This window comes from Heterocephalus glaber, unplaced genomic scaffold (assembly GCF_053883595.1).
Source record: "Heterocephalus glaber isolate CG9 unplaced genomic scaffold, H.glaber_assembly_v1.0 deba00000621, whole genome shotgun sequence".
NCBI classification, from domain to species: Eukaryota; Metazoa; Chordata; class Mammalia; order Rodentia; family Bathyergidae; genus Heterocephalus; species Heterocephalus glaber.
The window spans coordinates 7,366,197-7,390,018 of NW_028258153.1; the positions used below are offsets into that span (position 1 = coordinate 7,366,197).

The window sequence follows — 23,822 nt, forward strand, 5'->3', positions numbered from 1 at the left end:
CAAATCGGTTGTCTTCACAAAGAGTTCCCTGACTTTCCCAGCATCCTTTCCACCTCTGCCGTTGTCAAAGGCATGTCATTCTGATCTGCAGGGGAATTTATGCAGTTAAGCAATGAGCTTGGGCCAAGCTCTGATGTTGCTAGCCCTTTTTAGTGTACTCTTGTTTCAGAACATAGCAAGCTCTAAACCACTTCTGTGTCTATAGAGAGGGGAGGTAAATTAAATATTGAGTGGGAAACTAACAGCCTGGGTCCTCTAGGTCTTATTTTCTTACAGACCTTCCTGTATACATGTGATCAAGTCTGGGACTCATTTTATTAAGTAAAATGATGTAGATAAGTATAATTATTCACACTGATCCATGGAATGGTTACTTTGCCATAATTGATTGCTCCTAAGTGTCTGTGCAATAGCACGTGTGTTCCTTGAGGGCAGGAACAGTTGTCTTATCTCTATCTAGTTTCTTGGAAAACATTTATTGAATGAAGGTGCCTGAGCTCTCCTCTAGTATACCTTTTCATCTTATCAGTTGTATCTATCTCTGCAGTGCGGCTCATCTTTATTGTCTCCCAAACACTTGACTGCCTTCCTCTGCCCTCTGACAATTCTACTATAGGAGGCAAATTCATGGAATGTTGAATTCTCTGGCTCTCCCCACCTCTTCCAAGTTGGACACACCGTCACATTTCTGATGGAAGGATCTCACACTCCCAGTGACTTTTGAAGAGTTCAGATGATACAACCCAGAAGATGAGAAGTGGTAACCCCCTATAAGTGAATTTGACCAATGGAGAGAGGATATGGGAAAATGCCTGTAGAGGAATTCCTACTTTCTTCTCTACAAAGATCAGTTTTTTATATACACCATGTACAGAGATGTCCAGTATAATTGAGTGACCTGTTTGGCTTCTTTGTAGAGTATAACTCTGGGGCCAACTGGTTAAGACATCCTTTTTGCTTCTCATTCTCCCTTGTCTCTTATCCCTTACCCTTTCTGCCCAAGGAATGTGCCTCCCAGTAGATTATTAGTACTTAATTCTCTCCTCAGATCCTGTTTTCTGGGAAACCCAGAAATCTATCTACCCCAAACTTGCTCATTCTTCATAAAATATAACTAGGAAGGATAATGCCATCCAGTTCCTCATTTTAATGAATCATGAAATGAGGTGTAGAGAAAGGAAGTGACCTGCTTAAAATCAGTAGCTGGATTAGTTCTAGAATTTAGAGTCTTCAATTCTCACTCTGAAGACTAGAGATAGGAGCAGGAAAAGGAAGTAAAAAGCACTGGTGCTGATTCTTCAGCAAGTGAAACTCTGTCAAGTGGTGGCAGCATGTGAGTACGACTCATTCTTTGCTGGTTCCTGGGTTGGATGACTCAATAGCGTAGGACAATGTAGGAAAACCAGGACAAAAGATATTTTGTGCAATGAGCATCCATCTGCTTTTGATCAGGAGCACAGAGCACCACCCTGGATGGGAGTGAGATTCTAGGAGTGAGATTCTAAGTACTATGCAAGGGCTTTGGGAGCATTGGATACTGAACTGGTATCTTCACTTTTTCATTTGAACTTAACTGCTACTCTAACTAAAAGCATGGCTATATAAGACCTTTAGAAGGGCCATTTACAGCTAACAAGTGAGGCTTTGTGCACAGTACCATCTGAGATTCTTCCTCTTTTTCCCAGGGATGAGACTGACTAACAATCATAGTGTAAGTGTTTATGCATATGAGTGTTGTCTGTTTTCAGGAGAAGAGGGAAAAAGAGAACAAGGAGCTCATAGAATTAGACTGGAAGAGGGCTTAGGATGCAAGTAGTTAATCCATCTTACTTTATGATGATGAAGAAACCAAAGACTCAAAGGTCATGTGACCTGCTGAGGGTCAGGCAGCAGACTGGGACAGATCCAGATTCTGCAATAGCTTAGTTTTCTAACTGAGAAAGGGAATTCAGAAAAGAAACTTCAGTTTTGCAGGAGGTTGGATAGCACAAGAGTCAGAAAGTGGATTATCTCTCATCCTCTTTTCCCAATCCCAGGATAGAAATGGAAGAAATAGTCTTCTGTATCTTTTCTACATACTATTCTCATCTTCACATGAAATTGTAGAATGTTTTGTGGTCTTAAATACTGCAGAGAAATAGTTGCTGATTTTATGATGTTCTGGAAGCAAGAAAGAGTATCCTGAAAGCAGAGAAAGAGTAAAATGAAGAGCTGGAGATGGAGATATACTCTTCCAGGCCACACTTCCAGTGACCCACATTTTCTGACCAGCCCTCAACTCTTAATAGAACATTTTGTTATAAATTTATCAGTGTATTAATTCACTGATGAGTATTGCACCCACATAATTGAATCATTTCCAAAAGGTCTCGCCTATGATCTCATGAGTCTTTGGGGGAAGATCTAGATATAAACCTTAATAGACAGTGTCCTCGTGACATTCACATGAAAGGATGAGGTGAAGGAGGCCTTCTACAGCACCTGGACTGGAAGGGGAAGGAGAGGGATGGACAAGTCAGCAGAACTTGAAAGAAGAGAACCAGTGGTCTGTGGAGAGGGCTTTGGAGGGGAGCTGTTGATCTTCAGTTGGAGGATGACCCAACCCAAACTGACCTCACAGACAGGGAGCCAGGGAAGCAAGCACCCTGACCTCCCTCTCCTCCCTTTCTGTGATCTTCTGCCAGGGCTCTATTGGCTAAATCCAAGTGGGAGTTGGAGGGCATGGAAGTCCACTGACATAATTTGTCCAAGTCAGCCTCCCAGAGCAGAAAGCAGGGTGGAGAAAGGTAGAGAGTAGATCTGGAAGGACAAATAGAAGATAGCTGTACAGAACATGCTTGTTAAGCCACGAGGTCATTAACTGAGTGGATTCTGTGCTGTGTCACCCAGAACCAGCACAGTGGCAGCAGCTTGTATTCCCTCAGATGCTACCAGTGTCACTGGCTTACCACTCAGATCTTGGTCCCTTTCCAGAACTTGCCCTTTCCTCTCAGTCCATTTTTCCCAAGGTCAGGCCTTCTTCCCTAGGACAGCTCATATATTTTCCTCTAATTTAGACTAGAGTTCTCTCTCTGAAGAGTGACTATAAATTCTACCCCTCCCTTAATGCAGCTTCAAGGGGGTTCCAAGTGGTGGATGTTTAAAACATGCTTTTCATGAGCTACTTCTTTTTCCTGGCTGATTACCTGACACCTAGGTGTCCACAATGTAACTAGGTGTCCCTCTCACAGGAAACTTGTTTATCCTGGCAAACATTCATGATGTTCTTGTTTGACCTGAGTCCAATTTATTTCTACCAAGACAGACATAATCTGGAAGAGTCCTGTCCAATAAAAAGTGAGGCTCAGGTATACAGTTAGGTGAGACACAGAGCAGGCAGCATAGCTAAACATGAAGAAAAACAGAAGCAGTTTATTTGTTACAGACCCTAGAGAGAAAAAGAAAAGCATGCCTTACTGGGACAATGGGAAGGTGGAAGCTGTCTGGGGTGTATACATTCAACCAGCAGCTGGCGAGAGAGAGAGAAGGGAGGGAGAAAGAGAGAGGAGAGAGAGACAGAGAGACGTGTGTGTGGACCAATGACTTTATGAAGACACAGGGCATTATCCAGACAGGTTTCCCATAAAGAGGTCTAACTGGTGAATCTATTGTATGCAGGCATGAGTTTCAGGGAGTCATGCTGTGATCTAGAGGTGGTTACTGTGGCATATCTGCACAGTCTTTGGGGACCAGTGGGATGAATCAAGTAGGTTGTCTTTAACTCTCCCATGGGGAGGTGGTCACCAGGAGGAAGCCGTACAGGACAGAAATCTGCATTGATCACACTGAGGAACTGGGAGGTGGTGGAGAACTAGAAACTGTGAGAAGCCCAGCATCTGGTATGGGAAAGTTCAGCCTATAATCAGAATAGATGCCAAGGCAACATGAAACCATAAAAATTCATTTTAGCTCATCTCTATGACTAGTGTGCAGACTTTCCAAATTCTAGACAACTTGGAAGGCATATTCCAGCTACAGCATGTGATGAGGCCTTCGTTGAAACTGCATGGTGGTTCAATGTCTCCCCTTGCCTGGTCTTTCTTCTTTCCCTCTCCATCAGGAGTTGTTTTTGAGAGTGTTTTCTCAGTGTGGATCTTCAGCTCTGAGTCTGTACTGTTATAACTGACATATAGCTTTTGAACAGTTACTATAAGCTCAGCCTTCCACTTCAGCTACAGTGGAGTTTGTATAGGTTGCACAGGAGCATCCAGCCAAATGAGTAACATAGGATTGAAATTTATTCTTCACAGCACTCCCTAAGATGTTTACTCTGGCAGAAGATCACCATTTTTAAATTTACACCAAATTTCTGTATGGGATTTAGCAGTTCTTGCTCCAGGCCCATTATTTTCAATGTGTTTTCCCATGGTTGGGACAGAAAGCAAAAACAAAATGTCTTGGAATGAGGTTGAAACATCCTCTGGAAAATTAAGAACAGGCTGACTTATCTTATAGACCCTAAGAAATGGCATCCAGGCTGAGGCAAACATCCTCAGTCAGCCTCCAGGTGTTTCTTCTTGCAGCTCAGCTGCATATTCAGAGGAATATGACCAGTCAGAGAGTAGTGCATAGTAGGGTTGGGATTTTTGTCCAATTCTAAATATATTTCTCTGGATCTAAAATTGAAAAACCTAGTCTAAGACCCACCCTGCAGTTGAAAAACCTATTCTGCCTTTCCATGGTCACTGGAGAATTTTGTTAAGAACACTGTTTATCTTTGACCTTCTCATTTTCTGAGAACATGACTTTGGGGAGGGAAATGACTTTCCCCAGGTCCTGTAGTACTCTAGTTGCAGATGAAGCTCAGTTGCTCTGATTCGCTGTCCAGTGTTTCTATTATAGACTCTACTAGGCTTCAGTGCTATTAAAACCCTTGCATCTTTTGTAGATGGTGAATTATCCAGGAAGAGAAGCCAAGAAGCCCACACCAGTTTACCCAACAGGGCCAGCTCTCTTCTTTCCCAACAATCCCAGATGAGTGCCAGCAGCGGGTGTGCGTCCTTCTCTCCCTGACTTCTAGCAATCTGCTGAGCTTCCAGGGCTCTGGAGAGGCCACAGGGAGCACACAGAACTTTGCCTTTGATGTAGCTCCAGAGAGAGACCACTCTCCTTGACCAGTGGCTGGGGTTCTATTTTATGTAGACACTTTCCATCTTTCTCTTTCTTAAAAAATCCATGCAGGAGATAAAGTTTTGCACATTTACAGTTTGAGCTTGCCAAGAACATCCCACTAACTCATCTCATAAATCTAGCCAAGCTTCCCTCCAGCAACAAGTCATGGCCAGTCCTGCCAGGCTTATGGCAGGCAGGAGTCACTGCTGGGGTGCCCAAACCATTGCTGGACCTCTGCACTCTTGGGAGTTTGTGTCTCCTCATCCTTCCTGTTCTTTGAACTTAGAGACACAACATTCTTACAGATGGTCAACTAATACCTACAGAGATAATTTATATTCATTCTCTCTTTCTCCATCCCCCACTCCACCCACCATTCCACTCTGCTTTGTCATTCTAAATTTACATTAAGTGCCAGCTCTTTCCAATCATGGACTCAGAAGTCTCAGACCCAGGTCGTGCCTCACTCAAAGCACAGTACTTAACATATATAGATGAAACCTCGCCTTCTTAGGAGTCATGACCTTGGACAAATATTTCCTCCACAGCTAGCTAGTTCTCCCTTCTTGCCTTGCAGAGAGATGGGACATCTGGGTCCTAGAGCAGGTGGGGACAGGAAAGCAGTTCCATCTTCTGTTATGCCTGCACTGGGCTCCTTTTGAGATGGAGCTGGTCTTCTTCAACCAACACAATCAATTATTCTGATTGCACAATGTTTTCTTCTTTGGATACTTTTTTGCCCTCACTTTTCTAGGTGGTCTTTTTTTCCATCTAGTATTATTTCTCTCACTAGTCTGAAGGCCCGTCTGTCTTCCTGTATTCATCCTTCTGCCCATCTCTTCATCACCTCTCAATCACTCCAGCTCATAGAAGAGCAGGAACAGCAGAATGTTAGTATCAGCATTACTTTACAGTGCAAGACAGACATGTTGTTTTTTAAAAATTGTATTTTATCAGTACATTTTAGGTATACAATATAATGACATTCATCATTGGAAATTTGCACCTTTAGATAATCTCTCTTGGTTCTTATGTTTCTCCCTTCTCCTGCCCTCTCTTCAACTCCTCCATCCCTCCCTATTTACAAAGACTTTCTTTCCATTTTTTCATTTTCTCATATTAATAATATTCCCTTCTTTCCTTTCCCCTACCCCTCCCATTTCCCCTTCCCCTTTGCCCCTTTTCTTCCTATTTCACATTATCTATTATACCATTTAGTCCTTATTTACACTTTCAGTTTCTCACATAGAGAAACTATTTGGTATTTACATGTGTGTCCTATTTATTTCACTTAAGAGTATCACCTCAATGTGCATCCATTTAGCAATAAATGTCTCTAATTTCTCATTTTTGATGGCTGAGTAGTACTTCATTTTATTAAAAAAACACATCTTCTTTATCCAGACTCCAGTTGATGGGAATTTGGGCTGCTTCCAAGTTTTAGCTATTACAAATTGTGCTACTATGAACATGGGTGCACATATATCACTGTGGTATGATTCTTTTAATTCTTTAGGGAAGATACCCAGCAGTGGAATAGCAGGGTCAAATGGGACTTCCAGTCCTAGTTCTTTGAGGTATTTCCAAACTGATTTCCACAGTGGTTGCACCAATCTACACTCCCACCAGCAGTGGAGCAGTGTCCCTCTTTCCCCACAGCCCAGCCAGCATTTGTTATTGGTGGATTTCACGATAGCGGCCATTCTTTCTGGAGCAAAGTGGAATCTCAGCATTGTTTCCATTTGCATCTCTCAAATGACCAGTGATGTTGAACACTTTTTCATATGTTTATTTTCTATTTCTACTTCTTTGTCTGAGAAATATCTGTTCATTTCAGATGTCCATTTTCAGATTGGGTCTTTAAATTTGGGAGGTCTGATTTTTTTAAGTTCTTTATAGATTCGAGATAGTAGACCTTTGTCTGAGGAAGAGCAGGTGAAGATTTTTTCCCACATTGTGGGTTGTCTCTTCACACTGCTGGTTGTTTCTCTTGCTGTGCTGAATCTTTTTAATAAGAAGAGATCCCACTTGTTGATTATTTGTGCTAGTTCATGGACAACTGAGGTTTTGTTCATAAAGTCTTTTCCTACACCAATGTCTTCAAGAGTTCTACCTACCCTCTGTTCCAGCCGATTCAGCATTTCTATTTTAATATTAGATCTTTAATCCATTTTGATTTTAGTTTAGTGCATGGTGAGAGATATAGGTCTAGTTTTAATCTTTGACAAGTTGAAACCCAATTTTTCCAGCACCATTTATTAAAGAGGCTATCTTTCCTCCAGTGAGGGTGTTTGGCTCCTTTACTGAAGATAAGATGGCTGAGTGTGTCAAGACAGACATGTTCTTGTCACAGAGCAATCTGAGGTCCTCAGGGAAAACGTGTTTTGCCTACTGTTATCCAGATAGTAGATGGCAGAGTTACAAATAAAATCTGTACCTCCTCACTTCCTACCCAGCACTCTTTGTGCAACAACTTATTACTTCTCTTTCCCCTTTGCTTTCAGGAATTCCTGCCTAATCATTACTTTTTGCTCAAACTTTTATCTTGGCTCTTTTCAGCTTCTGCCTCTATCCCAGTCCTTGTGGCCTGTGAAGACAGAAGAGATGAGAGGGATTCCAAGCATAATAAAGTGGTTGGATTTGGAGTTTAGTTTCAAAGCCAAGTTACATTTCTTATGATCTTTGATGTCTTGGGCAAGTTATCACTAAGCATAGTTCCTCATCTGTAGGGTGAGGCTATTGAGAGCAATAGGTGGGAAGTGAGTGCTTTGTGTTCTGTCTGGCTGCCCTCAGCTGGTCAGGAAATTTGTTTTCATTTCCTCAGTGCTCCTTCATGCTTCCAATTCAACTTCAGCTCTTCTATATAAACCACCTAGAGAAACAACCTTCCATAACTGGAATCTGACAAACTTGAAGTCTCTAGCAACTTGATTTTCACTTTTGTCTCTTAGGAGAGTGATAAGCAAAAAGAAAGCAAAATAAGATCATAAATTTTAAGGGTCATCCTATTGTGTTAAGAATTTGGGTAGGGCTCAAGAAGCTGGACTCCAGGACAGGCCCTTCTCTTTACCAGAATCACCCTGGGCAAGTCTCTTTTGACATATGAGACTGGATGGTCTTTTTTCTCCTCTCCAGGTCTGTGATTCATTCCCTTATTTGATTTCTAGAGAATATGTCACTCAGAGTTCCTCTGAAAGCTGCTTAATAAGAAAAAGGAAGTTTGGTGATCTTTGATCTACTGCACTGAACAAAACTGCAAAGGGGAATCAGACATTTTAGAAACTATTTAGAAATAACCTCAGTTAAGCATTCTAAAAGACCTAAGCAAAAATTTTGAATTAGTACATGCTGGTGAATTTTTTTTGTATGACTCAACTAATTTATGTTACTTTGATATAATCCCTATGCTCCATTTAGTTCACAATGCAATGAAGATGGCAAAATACAAACTCTTCAGTGGCTTTTTATTCTCCTCAAATTCTGTGAGTAGTTTCAAGATCTTTGTTTTCTCGCTTCTACTTTCCCTCATCTATTGTTCTCTCTACTCCAGCCTACTGTTTTCCTTTCAATTCCCAATTTGTGTTCCCTTCTCTCTTCTGTGATCCTGGAATTCCCTCCTCTGACTTCCCCAGATAGCCTTTATTTAGCCCTCAAATCTAACCCTCAGATCACGTTTTTTTCCTCCATAATGTTCTCTTGATCCTTTAGACCCCTCAAGGTCTTCTGTTTCAAGCTCTCAATGCCAACTGTATGCCACAATTACGTTCAGATCACTACTGTAATCATTTATTTAGTGCTTGCCTGTCCTTTTTGGGCTTCACCTCCATGACAGTGTTGCTTGCCCCAGTACACAGCAAAGTGCTCTGCACTACAGAAAGTTAAAGGATATTTGCTATGTGAGCCAATGAATATGAAAGGTTGAACTTTATTGACAGAACCAAGCTGTCATCTTAGTCAATAATTTCAGGCACCAGTGGGACAGATAATGAATGGGAAGAGTTTGGAGATGTCACTGACTATAAATTGGAAGGCTCCTGGCTGCAGACCATAAGCAAGTGTGGCTCTCTTCATTCCTTTCACACTCCCATTCATCCAAATTTAAATCTACAGATGACTCTGCTCAGATTCTTTGGCTGTTCCCATGGGCCAGACTACCAATAAGAAAAAACACTGCCACTTTCTTGCTCAGTTCAGCTAACAACAGATATGGTAGTGAATTGGCCAGAATTTGTTGATCCCTTAACATGGTAGTTCTCAGGACATGTTGTAGCAGCTGTTTTCCAATGAATGCAGGGTCATGCTTCACAAGTTAATCCTTTTTCCAGCTTTATGGTGGACATCTAGAAGTTGGAGTGTCATCTTAGTAATTTCATGCTTATGGAATAATCCATAATGTGCAGAGATCACCCCTTTCAATACTTTCCATCTCACATAGGGGAGGCATTAGGTAGTGAGCTGTGAGCATTGCTACCCACTGTGGGCATTCCGTACAATTCTGGGTTTGTCTACGTCTTTTTTTGGTCTCATGCACTTTTTACCTTGGTAATTGGCTTTTCACACACGATTGGCTTTTCTGAAGTAAGCCATCAGGTATACTTTTTCTTTTACTTCAGGAACTTGTGTTTGTATTTCATGTAATATAGGTCTGCTTGAGATGAATTTCTTCAGCTTCTGTATATCTGAAAACTTCTGTGTTTTTGAAAGGTATTTTGAGTAGGTAGGGAATTTCAGGTTTCATAGTTGTAAAAACACAGGTGGCTCACAACATACAATGGTTTGACTTATGATTTTTCAACTGTACAATGGTATAAAGTGACATGCATTCAGTAGAATTCATATTTTGAAATATGATTTTTTTTGTATCCTTGGGACTACTGATATGTGAATACTCTCTTGGTATGCTGGGTAGTGACAGTATGCTGCAGCTCCAAGTCAACCATGGGATCGCAAGGATAATCAACTGATACTCTATAGTTTACTGTGTTGTTAAGCTTTGATGCTTATTATACTAGACTTATTAGGTGAAATTTCAAGTTATGATACTTTCAACTTGCAATAGTTTTACTAAGAGGTGATCCTTTTTTGACTTTCTTCTATGAGAGAAACCATGTGATATTTAAACTTGTGCATCTTTCACTTAACATTGTCTTCTCCACGCGGAATCAGCCCGCTGCAGACAGGCAGGTCTGTGCACACCCTACCGAGGTCCTGAGTCACGCAGAAGACTCCAAATCACCCTGCTGCAGACAGGCAGGTCTGCCCATGCCCTACAGAGGTCCTGAGTCACACAGAACATGCCGAATCAGCCTGCTACAGACAGGCAGGTCTGTGCATGGCCTACCAAGGAACTGAGTCATGCGGAGGACACGGAATCACCCTGCTGAAGACAGGCAGCCACCTGATTCCACACTACAAAGATGCAGAGGACACCAGACCACCAGACCAAGGTACTGAGTCACACTGTTCCCGGCCCAGAGGTAGGGGCTTTTGAGCCGTCATCCCACTGCTCCTGGTCCAGAGGAAGGGGCTTGCCGGTCACCATCCCTCCCGCTGCTCCCAGCCCAGAGGAAAGGGCTTTTGGGCCACCTTCTTTCCTGCTGCTCCTGGCCCAGAGGAAGGGGCTTCTGAGCCACCATCCCACTGGTCCTGGTCCAGAGGAAGGGGCTTCCCGGCCACCATCTCTCCAAGTGCTCCCAGCCCAGAGGAAAGGGCTTTTGGGCCACCATCCCTACCGCTGCTCCCGGCCCCTGTCCCACCTCACCCAGCTCAGAGGAGGTAATCTGTGCAGGCGCTAACAGTCCCCTGCCCCAGTCAAAATGAGAAAACACATAAATAAGTCTCAAAACCAGACTTCCAGATCACCTATAGCAACCCCAAAGGGAAATGAGATGGAACACTCTGATACTCAACCACCTGGACCCACTGAACTGGCAACAAAAGGGGATCTGGAAAAAATGAAATCAGAAATAATTTCTCAGATAACAGGAGAAATTGTGCCGCTAGTGCAAGACATGATTAATAAATCTAGAGAGGAGCTGAGGAACATGATGGAGTCCCAACATAAGAAACAAATCGAATCCATAAAACAGATGCAAATAGATTTCCAGGACATGAAAAACTCCACTGAAAGTCTACACAACAGAATGAGCCAATGTGAGGACAGAATTTCAGATACACAAGATAAGATTGCAATTAGTGACCAGGAAAAGAAAAATTGCTTCAAAATTATAAGGGAACATGAGAAATCAATCCAGCAGCTGGTGCTAGATGATGCAAAGAAGAATAGCATAAGACTGATTGGAGTCAATGAAGAAACAGGAGAGAGTGGAGATGACATAAAAAATCTCTTCACAGAAATAATGGCAGAAAACTTCCCAAGCAGGGGAAAAGAGCTTGACATACACATAAGTGAGGCATATAGGACTCCAAATAGCCTTGATCAAAAAAAATCTACACATAGGCATACAATTGTTAAGATTCCAGAAACACAACAGAAGAACAAAGTTCTCCAAGCAATCAGAGAAAAGAAACAAATCACATACAAAGGAAAGCCCATCAGAATCACAGAAGACTTCTCAACACAAACCATCAAAGCAAGAAGAGCTTGGAGTGACATATTCCAAGCCCTAAAAGAAAACAGTCTCCAACCCAGATTGATGTACCCTGCAAAACTATCTTTCAAAATGGATGGAGAAATAAGAAACTTTCATGACAAAGAGCACCTTAGGAACTTCATGAATACCAAACCAGCACTCCAAAGAATTTTACACAATATTCTAGGAACAGACATTGAGGATCACAACCCCAGGAAGCAAAGCAGAATGAACCCATCTGGCATGACAAGAAATTAAATGTAAAGGGGGAGAACCCAACAAAAAGAAAAAGTCATGGGAATGACAAGTCAGTATGTTTCAGTTATAACGATCAATGCTAATGGTCTCAATTCACCAATCAAAAGAAATAGACTGGCAGAATGGGTCAAGAAGCAAAATCCAACAATATGCTGCATACAAGAAACACACTTCATTCAAAAGGAAACTCATAGACTGAAAGTTAAAGGATGGAAAACAATACTCCATATGACAGGAACCCAAAAAAAAGCAGGAGTAGCTATCCTCTTGGCAGATCAAGTAGATTTCAAACCAACACTGATTAAGAGAGATGAAGAAGGACACTACATCCTTGTAAAGGGAAGAATCCAAGAAGAGATGACAATCATAAATATCTATGCACCAAACACTAGGGCACCCTACTATATAAAACAAATACTAATGGACATGAAAAGCCACATATGCACTAATACAATTGTACTGGGGGACCTCAACACCCCACTGTCACAAATAGATACATCAACTAGACTAAAAATAAGTAATGAAATACTAGAACTCAATCGAACTCTTGAACAAATGAACTTGACAGATGTTTACAGAGTCTTCCACCCCACAAAATCAGAATACACATTCTTCTCAGCTGCACATGGGTCATTCCCCAAAATAGACCACATACTCACACACAGAACATGTTTAAGTAAGTGCAAAGGAATTGAAGTTATCCCCTGTATATTATCAGACCATAGTGTGATGAAATTGGAGATCAACAGCAAAAGAAACTGGAAAAACTGCATAAACACATGGAAATTGAACAACACACTTCTGAATAACCAATGGGTCACAGAGGAAATTAAAGAAGAAATCAGACAGTTCCTTCAATTAAATGACAATGACAATACAACATATCGGAATCTATGGGACATGATGAAAGCAGTCTTATGAGGGAAATTCATAGCAGTGAAAACGCATATTAGGAAAACAGAATGAGCCCAATTGAACAACCTGATGCTGCACCTCAAGCTTCTAGAAAAAGAAGAGCAGGACAACCCCAAAGGTCATACAAGGGAGGAAATTATAAAGATCAGAGGAGAAATCAATGCAATGGAGACTAAGAGAATGATACAAAAAAATCAATGAAGCCAAGAGTTGGTTCTTTCAAAGAATCAACAAAATTGGTAAACCTTTAGTCAACCTTGTCAGAAAAAGGAAAGAAAAGGCCCAAATCCATGCAATTAGGAATGAAAAGGGTGAGACTACAAGAGACCCAGCAGAAATCCAGATGATCATCAATACCTACTTCCAGAACCTATATGCCAATAAGATGGACAACACAGAAGAAATGGACAGATTCCTAGATACATATGAATTACCAAAGTTGAATGAAGAAGACCTAAAAATTCTGAACAACCCAATATCAACCAATGAAATTGAAAATGTAATTAAAAACTTATCAACTAAGAAAAGCCCGGGTCCTGATGGCTTCACTGCTGAATTCTACAAGACATTTAGAGAGGAACTGCTGCCACTACTGTTTAAGCTCTTCAATGAAATTGAAAGGGAAGCAATACTCCCAAATTCATTCCTGGAAGCAAGCATCACCTTGATCCCCAAAGCAGAGAAAGACCCAACTGAAAAAGAGAACTATAGGCCAATCTCACTAATCAACATAGATGCAAAAATCCTTAATAAGATACTGGCAAACAGAATGCAGAAGATCATCAAGAAGATCATCCACCCTGCTCAAGTGGGATTCATCCCAGGGATGCAGGGATGGTTCAATATACGAAAATCAATCAATGTAATACACTATATCAGTAGAGCGAAGGACAAAAACCATATGATTATGTCCACAGATGCAGAAAATGCATTTGACAAAATCCAACATGCATGTATGATAAAAACCCTGCAAAAAATTGGAATAGATGGTCTCTACGTCAAACTGACAGAAGCCATCTATGAAAAACCAACAGCCAATATCAAACTAAATGGTCAAAAACTGAAATTCTTCACACTCAAATCAGGAACAAGACAAGGATGTCCACTATCACCACTCTTGTTCAATATAGTTCTGGAAACATTAGCCACAGCAATTAGACAAGAGAAAGAAATAAAAGGAATAAAGATAGGAAATGTAGAAGTCAAATTGTCATTATTTGCAGATGACATGATACTCTATATAGAAGACCCCAAAAACTCTACCAAAAGGCTTCTAGATTTAGTAACCAAATTCAGTCAAGTAGCTGGTTACAAGGTCAACACACAAAAATCAATTGCTTTCCTCTACACCAATGACAGACTCACTGAGAGAGAAATAGGGCAAATAATTCCTTTCACAATAACATCCAAAAAACTGAAATACCTAGGAATCATCCTAACAAAAGAAATCAAAGACCTCTTCTCTGAAAACTATAGCACTCTGAAAAGAGAGATTGAAGATGATATCAGAAAATAGACAGATATCCTCTGCTCCTGGGTAGGAAGGATTAATATAGTGAGAATGGCCATACTTCCAAAACTGCTATATAGATTTAATGCAATTCCAATTGAGATCCCAGCAGCATACTTCATAGACCTCAAGAAAACAATCCAAAAATTCATTTGGAACAAGAAGAGATCCAGAATAGCAAAAGCAATTCTAGGTAACAGAGACATGGCTGGGGGTATCACATTCCCCAACCTGCAACTCTACTACAAAGCTACTGTGATAAAAACAGCATGGTACTGGCAAAGAAACAGACTTGAGGATCAGTGGAACAGATTAGAAGATGCAGAAACAACGCCAGACACACTCAGCCATCTCATCTTTGACAAAGGAACCAAATACCGTCACTGGAGGAAAGATAGCCTCTTTAATAAATGGTGCTGGAAAAATTGGGCTTCAACTTGCCAAAGATTAAAACTAGATCTATATCTCTCACCATGCACTAAACTAAAATCAAAATGGATTAAAGATCTAAATATTAAAATAGAAACTCTGAACCAGTTGGAACAGAGGTTAGGTAGAACCCTTGAAGACGTTGTTGTGGGAAAAGATTTTATAAACAAAATCTCAGTTGCCCATGAACTAGCACAAACAATCAACAAGTGGGATCTCTTCTTATTAAAAGGCTTCTGCACAGCAAGAGAAACCACCAGCAGTGTGAAGAGACAACCCACAATGTGGGAAAAAATCTTCACCTGCTCTTCCTCAGACAAAGGTCTACTATCTCGAATGTATAAAGAACTTAAAAAGATCAGACCTCCCAAATTTAAAGACCCAATTCAAAAATGGGCATCTGAAATGAACAGACATTTCTCAGACAAAGAAGTAGAAATAGCAAATAAATACATGAAAAAATGTTCAACATCATTGGTCATTCAAGAGATGCAAATGAAAACAATGCTGAGATTCCACTTCACTCCAGAAAGAATGACTGCTATCATGAAATCAACCAATAACAAATGCTGGTGGGGCTGTGGGGAAAGAGGAACCTTGCCCCACTGCTGATGGGAGTGTAGACTGGTGTAAGCGCTGTGGAAATCAGTATGGAGATATCTCAAAGAACTAGGACTGGAAGTCCCATTTGACCCCGCTATTCCACTGCTGGGTATCTTTCCCAAAGAATTAAAAGAATCATACCACAGTGATATATGTGCACCCATTTTCATAGCAGCACAGTTTGTAATAGATAAAACTTGGAAACAGCCCAAATGCCCATCAACTGGAGACTGGATAAAGAAAATGTGGTTTTTTTATAAAATGGAGTACTACTCAGCCATAAAAATGAGAAATTAGAGACATTTATAGCTAAGTGGATGCACATTGAGGCAATACTCTTAAGTGAAATAAATAAGACACACATGTGTAAATAGCGAATAGTTTCTCTGGTGTGAGAAACTGAAAGTGTAAATAAGGACTAAATGTTTAATAGGTAATGTGAAATAGGAAGAAAAGGGGCAAAGGGGAAGGAAGTGGGAGGGCTAGGGGAAAGAATAGAAGGGAATGGGATTAATATGAGAAAATGGAAAAATAGGAGCAAAATCTTTGTCAATAGGGAGGACTGGAGGGCCTGAAGGGAGGGCTGGGCAAGAGTGAAAAATAAGAACCAAGAGAGACTATGTAAAGGTGCAAATTTCCAATGATGAATATCATTATATTGTATACCTAAAATGTACCAATGATTAGAATGAATAATCGATAATGTAAAATAGGAATAAAGGGTCCAAAGGGGTAGGGGTAGTAGGAGGGGCAGGGGAAATGAAAGAAGGGAAAGGAAAAATGCTGAGAAATGGAAAAAATGGAAATAAAGTCTTTGTAAATAGGGAAGGGTAGAGGTCGTGAAGGGAGGGCTAGGAATGGGGAAAAAATAAGAACCAAGATGCATTATGTAAAGATACAATTCTCAATGAGAAATGTAATTGTGTTGTATACCTACAATGTACCAATAAAAGAATTTAATACAAAACAAAACAAAACAAAAAACAACAACAAAAAATCCATTGTGTTCTCAAGTTTGCATCCATTTGCCTTTGAATAGGTCCTTTATCTTTCTTTATGCTAGAATAGTACTCCATTGTATATAAATACCATATTTTCTTTATCCATTCATCTGTTGATGGACATATATTCTGTTTTCAGGATCTAGCTATTACAAATTGTGCTGCTATAAACATGGATGTGCATGAATCCCTGTAATTTGATGAATTTAACTCTTTTGTGAAGATACATAGAAGGCAGGGAGCCTGGCCAAAAAGAATTTCTATTTTTAGTTTTCAGAGAATGCTCCACACTGATTTTTATAGTGGTTGTACACATTTATATTCCCACCAACAATGCAGAAGTGTTCTTTTTTTCCATAACCTTGCTAGCATTTGTCATTATTAGATTTTTTTGATGATAGCCACTCTTTCTGCATAAGATAGTATCTAAATGTAGTTTTAATTTGTATTTCTCTTATGGGCAGAAGTATTAAATGCTTTTTATGTATTCATTGACAACTTGTACGTCTGTTTTTGAGAAGTGTCTGTTTACTTTGGTGGCCCAGTTTTTGACTGGGTCTTTTATTTTGGGGAGTCTATTTTTTTTAGTTCTTTGTATATTCTATATTCTAGTCCTCTGTCCAAGGAATAGCTAGCAAATTTTTTCCCCATTCTGTAGACTCTCTCTTCATTCTATTGGTTGTTTCCTTTGTTGGGCAGAAGCTTTCTCATTTGTTGATTAATGATATTATTTCTTATGCCATTGGAGTTCTGTTCAAAAGTTCCTTGTATACACCTTACCTTTAAGAGTTTTACCTATTTTACCCTCCAGCAGATTGTTTCTGTTTTAACATTTAGATCTTTGATCCATTTTGATTTTATTTTAGTACATGGTGAGATATATGGGTTTAGACTCAGTCTTCTGCATTTGGATATCCAATTTTCTCAGCATTATTATTATTATTTTTTGTATTAAATTATTTTATTGGTACATTGTAGGTATACAACACAATTACATTTCTCATTGGGAATTGTACCTTTACATAATGCATCTTGGTTCTTATTTTTTCCCCATTCCTAGCCCTCCCTTCATGCCCTCCACCCTTCCCTATTTACAAAGACTTTATTTCCATTTTTTCCATTTCTCAGCATTTTTCCTTTCCCTTTTTTCCTTTCCCCTGCCCCTCCTACTACCCCTACCCCTTTGGACCTTTTATTCCTATTTTACATTATCGATTATTCATTCTAATCATTGGTACATTTTAGGTATACAATATAATGATATTCATCATTGGAAATTTGCACCTTTACATAGTCTCTCTTGGTTCTTATTTTTCACTCTTGCCCAGCCCTCCCTTCAGCCCCTCCAGTCCTCCCTATTGACAAAGATTTTGCTCCTATTTTTCCATTTTCTCATATTAATCCCATTCCCTTCTATTCTTTCCCCAGCCCTCCCACTTCCTTCCCCTTTGCCCCTTTTCTTCCTATTTCACATTACCTATTATACATTTAGTCCTTATTTACACTTTCAGTTTCTCACACCAGAGAAACTATTCGGTATTTACACATGTGTGTCCTATTTATTTCACTTAAGAGTATTGCATCAATGTGCATCCACTTAGCAATAAATGTCTCTAATTTCTCATTTTCTATGGCTGAGTAGTACTCCATTTTATAAGAAAACCACATTTTCTTTATCCAGTCTCCAGTTGATGGGCATTTGGGTATTTCTAAATTTTAGCTATTACAAACTGCACTGCTATGAACATGGGTGCACATATATTACTGTGGTATGATTCTCTTAACTCTTTGGGGAAGATCCCCAGCAGTGGAATAGTGGGGTCAAATGGGACTTCCAGTCCTAGTTCTTTGAGTTATCTCCATTCTGATTTCCTCAGTGGTTGCACCAATCTACACTCCCACCAGCAGTGGAGCAGTGTTCCTCTTTCCCCACAGCCCTGCCAATATTTGTGGTTGGTTGATTTCATTATAGCAGTCATTCTTTCTGGAGTGAAGTGGAATCTCAGTGTTGTTTTCATTTGCATCTCTCGAATGACCAGTGATGTTGAAATTTTTTCATATGTTTATTTGCCATTTCTACTTCTTTGTCTGAGAAATGTCTGTTCATTTCAGATGCCCATTTTTGGATTGGGTCTTTAAATTTGGGAGGTCTGAATTTTTAAAGTTCTTTATACATTCGGGATAGTAGACCTTTGTCTGAGGGACTGCTGGTGAAGATTTTTTCCCACATTGTGGGTTGTCTCTTCACACTGCTGGTGGTTTCTCTTGCTGTTCAGAAGCTTTTAGTAAAAAGAGATCCCACTTGTTGATTGTTTGTGCTAATTCATGGGCAACTGAGGTTTTGTTCATAAAGTCTTTTCCTACTCTAATGTCTTCAAGAGTTCTACCTAACCTCTGTTCCAGCATTTCTGTTTTTATATGTAGATCTTTAATCCAGTTTGATTTAGTTTAGTGCATAGTGAGAGATATAGGTCTAGTTTTAGTCTTTGACAAGTTGAAACCCAGTTTCTCTAGCACCATTTATTAAAGAGACTATTTTTCCTCCAGGGAGGGTGTTTGACTCCTTTGTCAAAGATGAGGTGGATGAGTGTGTCTGGAGTTGTTTCTGCATCTTCTAATTTTCCCGCTGGTCTTCAGGTCTGTTTCTTTGCCAGTACCATGGTGTTTTTATCACAGTAGCTTGATAGTATAGTTTCAAGTTGGGGGTTGTAATACCCCCTGCCATGTCTCTGTTACCAAGAATTGCTCTTGCTATTCTGGGTCTCTTCTTGTTTCAAATGAATTTTCGGATTATTTTCTCAATGTCTATGGCGTATGCTGCTGGGATTTCGATTGGAATTGCATTGAATCTATATAGCAATTTTGGAAGTATAGCTATTTTCACTATGTTGATCCTTCCTGCCCAGGAGCAAGGGATGTCTTTCCATTTTCTGATATCCCCTTCAATATCTTTTTTCAAAGTTTTTCATAGTTTTAAGAGAAGAAATCTTTGATTTCTTGTGTTAGGTTGATTCCTAGGTATTTCAGTTTTTTAGATGCTATTGTGAAAGGAAGTGTTTGCCCTATTTCTCTCTCAGTGAATCTGTTGTTCATGTAGAGGAAAGCTATTGATTTTTGTGTGATGACATTGTATCCAGCTACTTTATTGAATTTGGTTATTAAGTCTAGAAGACTTTTGGTGCAGTTCTTGGGGTCTTCTATATAGAGTATCATGTCATCTGCAAATAATGACAATTTGACTTCTTCATTTCCTATCTTTATTCCTTTTATTTCTTTCTCTTGTTTAATTGCCATGGCTAATGTTTCCAAAACTGTACTGAACAGGAGTGGTAATAGTGGACTTCCTTGTCTTGATCCTGATTTTAGTGTGAAGGATTTCAGTTTTTGATCATTTAGTATGATCTTGGCTATTGGTTTTTCCTAGATGGCTTTTATCAGAGTGAGGTAGAGACTGTCTATTCCAATTTTTTATAGGGTTTTTATCATAAATGAGTGCTGGATTTTTTCAAGTGCTTTTTCTGCATCTATTGAGATGATCACATGGTTTTGGTCTCTGGCTCTATCGATATAGTGTATTACATTGATTGTTTTGCATATGTTGAATCATCCATTCCTGCATCCCTGGGATGAATCCCCCTTGGTCAGGGTGTATGATCTTCTTTATGATCTTCTGTATTCTGTTTGCCAGTATCTTAGTAAGGATTTTTGCATCTATGTTCATTAGTGAGATTGGCCTATAGTTCTCCTTTTCAGTTTAGTCTTTCTTTGCTTTGGGGATCCAGGTGATGTTTGCTTCCAGGAATGATTTCAGTATTGCTTCCCTCACAGTAGTGGCAGTAGTTCGTCTCTAAATGTCTTGTAGAATTCAGCAGTGAAGCCATCAGGTCCTGGGCTTTTCTTGGTTGGTAAGATATTAATTACATTTTCAATTTCATTGATTGATATTGGGTTATTTAGAATTTTTAGGTCTTTTTCATTCAACAGTGGTAATTCATACATGTCTAGGAATCTGTCCATTTCTTCTGTGTTTTCCATCTTAATGGCATAAAGGTTCTGGAAGTAGGTATTGGTGATTCTCTGGATTTCTGCTGGGTCTATTGTAATTTCATCTTTTTCATTCCTAATTGCATGGATTTGGTCCTTTTCTTTCCTTTTTCTGATAAGGTTGTCTAAGGGTTTGTCAATTTTTCTGATTCTTTCGAAGAACCAACTCTTGGCTTCATTGATTTTTTAAATTGTTTTCCTTGTCTCCATTGCATTGATTTCTCCTCTGATCTTTATAATTTCCTCCCTTGTATGAACTTTGGGGTTGTCCTGCTCTTCTTTTTCTAGAAGCTTGAGGTTCAGCATCAGGTTGTTTAATTGGGTTCGCTCTGTTTTCCTAATATGAGTATTTACTGCTCTGAATTTCTCTCGTGAGACTGCTTTCATCATGTCCCATAGATTCCGATATGTTGTATTGTCATTCTCATTTATTTGAAGGAACTGTGTGATTTTTTGTTTAATTTCCTCTGTGACTCATTGGTTATTCAGAAGTGTGTTGTTCAATTTCCATGTGTTTATGCAGTTTTTCCAGTTCCTTTTGCTGTTGATCTCCAATTTTATCACACTATAGTCTGGTAATATACAGGGGATAACTTCAGTTCCTTTGCACTTACCTAAATATGTTCTATGAGTGAGTATGTGGTCTATTTTAGAGAATGACCTGTGTGCAGCTTAAGAATGTGTATGCTGATTTTGTGGGGTGAAACACTGTGTAAACATCGGTTAAATTCATATGTTCAAGAGCTTGATTGAGTTGTAGTATTTCATTGCCTGTTTTTTGTCTAGTTGATCTATTTGTGACAGTAGGGTATTGAGGTCCCCCACTACTATTGTATTAGTGTTTATATGGTTTTTCTTTTTTTTTTTTTTGGCATGATGCCCTTTCATTGGAACCGGACTACAAAGTATGGCACTGTGGGCTTGCTAATCTCCTAGCAGGGTGGACCGGGTGGGGCAGGTTGCTCACAATTACACGCACTGTATTTAACGGGAGGGAGCTCGGTAACCTGAATTAGACAGGGTGTGACTTACATAGTGCTACTGTGCTAACACAAAGTTCATTAGTCCATTAAAAAGGTCCTCCGTGAGTCAAGAGAAGGCAAAGTTTTGACTGTTACAAATCCTCAGGAGTGTTCTGTAAGGCTTCCAATCACTGCCAAGTGCCCAGCAAGTGGAAGAAGGGGAGGCTGGGGAGGGCAGGAAGGGGTTCCCAGTGCACCCACCCCAGCTGCCCACCTGCTTCCCAGAGAGGACCCCATCCCAGACTTCCAACTTCCCACAGCACACGGCTCTCCGCCACTGCTCATCTCCAGGAAACACATGGCACTGGGGGTCCTGGTGCTTGGGTCCTGCTGGGGAACCCAGGCTTGGGCAGAAGTGGGGTCTGTGGGGACAGGCCTGCTCCCTGCAGCCATGCAGGGCCTGGCCCTTCTTTGTCGGGGTGGACCTGCTGTCCCCAGGATCCCAGAGAGTAGGCAGGTGGGGTGCAGGGACCCGGGGTCAGCACTTCCACCCACACTGCTGGGCGGGCCTGTGTGGGTGGGTGGGGTGGTTTGACCCAGTCTACAATCCAAGTTTCTGGGGGGAAATAGGTTCTCATGGTCTATTAAGATACGAATACAAAAGGCCTCCCAAAGGAGCCTGAACTTTACATAAAGAATGTTCTTCAGAGAAGTCCTCTCAGGAAATGTTTCAGGTGACTTTAACTGCTCTTCCATGCTACACAATGTCCTTCGGTTGGGCACTAAAGTAAGCCTGCATAATTCTGCACTGGGGCACAGGGACGCTGGGGTGAGGGAGACGCCGTAGTCAGCCAGTTTCCCACGCAGCCACAACGCTCTATCCTCCTGGCTGTGCTGAGTGCACTGCGGGCAGAGGGGACAAGAAGTGGACAGTGCTCACTCAGAGTGCCAGGCTCAGCTCGGAACCAGCCTGCAAGGAGGACACTGTGACCACCCCGGCCGGCCTGGTGGACCCCAGTGAGACCAGGCCTCACGTGACTAAGGACCAAACAGATGACAGGGATGGCAGGGAGCAGAAGGCCGTGGGCTCGCAGGAAGAGGGGATTGTCCTGGGGTGGCTCCCGTCTTGCTGGTCACTCGTCCAGGCCAGGGCCAGCGAGAGTGTGAGGTGTCTGTGGGAAGCTCCGGGGCCGCCTGATCTGTCCGAAGAATGAACTAGTTGTTTTGAAACTTCTCATATGGGTTTTTCTCTTTAAACAAACTGTATTTTCTTCTGATTTCATCATGTCTTGACTTCATTTCTGCTCTTCTCTCCTCCTGCCGGACTCTCCTCTCCTCCTGCTCCTTATGGCCCACTCATGGCTCTTAGCTGGCTTCTAGCTCCTCTTTCTCCTGCAGCAGCAGCAGCAGCAGCAGCAGCAGCAGCAGCAGCAGCAGCAGCAGCAGCAGCAGCAGCAGCAGCAGCAGGCCACAGCGATGCCCAGGATGATGGAGCCACCCAGCACGGACATGGTGATGATCAGTGCCTCAAAGTTCACCCAGCAATACCCCAGCATGCGGAACTCATCTTGCAGAGAGAAGCAGGTGGCAAGATCTTCCTAACCAGGTGGTCCAAGCATGCCTTGTTAGTGTTGCACCACAGACAAGAGATGTTCTTCAGGCACTCTTCACATGAAGTGTTTGTGTTCTGAGCACAGCTTTTTAGTGCTTTCCTGGTTTCAGGTGGGTCAATTAAGTACAGAAGAACACACTACCCCACTCCGCTTGGCACCAGCATGGCCTCCTGGACCAGCAGCAAGAGCAGCATGGCACCACCGAGGGGCAGCACCCAGCGAGGGGACCCGCGGGCCACCCCGCACCCCACCCCACAAGCCATGGCCGTCGCAGGTCAGTTCCTCAGGCCTGGCCCCACCATGATGCCAGCCGCTTGGTCCGAGCCGGGAAAGCCGTGGGGCTGGAAGTGGTTGGGTGGGGAGGCCACTTATATGGTTTTTCATGTCCATTAGTATTTGTTTTATATAGTTGGGTGCACTAGTGTTTGGTGCATAGATGTTTATGATTGTCATCTCTTCCTTTTGGATTGTTCCCTTTACAAGGATGTAGTGTTCTTCTTTCTCTCTTAATCAGTGTGGATTTGAAATCCACTTGGTCTGCAAAGAGGATAGCTACTCCTGCTTTTTTCCGGGTTCCCATTGCATGGAGTATAGTTTTCCACCCTTTAACTTTCAGTCTTTGAGTTTCTTTTTGAATTAAGTGTGTTTCTTGTATGCAGCATATTGTTGGATCTTGCTTTTTGACCCATTCTGCCAGTCTATTTCTTTTGATTGGTGAATTGAGACCATTAACATTGATGCTT

At 41.1% G+C, this 23,822-nt stretch overlaps 1 long non-coding RNA gene and 1 pseudogene across 2 annotated transcripts in view; one reads left to right on the top strand and one right to left on the bottom strand.

Moving 5' to 3' along the window:
- LOC110345740 (uncharacterized) overlaps positions 1–23,822 on the top strand; it is a 266,701-nt gene that overhangs the window by 57,396 nt on the left and 185,483 nt on the right. The window lies entirely within an intron of this gene.
- On the bottom strand, positions 22,436–23,342 carry LOC101700981 (pituitary tumor-transforming gene 1 protein-interacting protein-like; annotated as a pseudogene).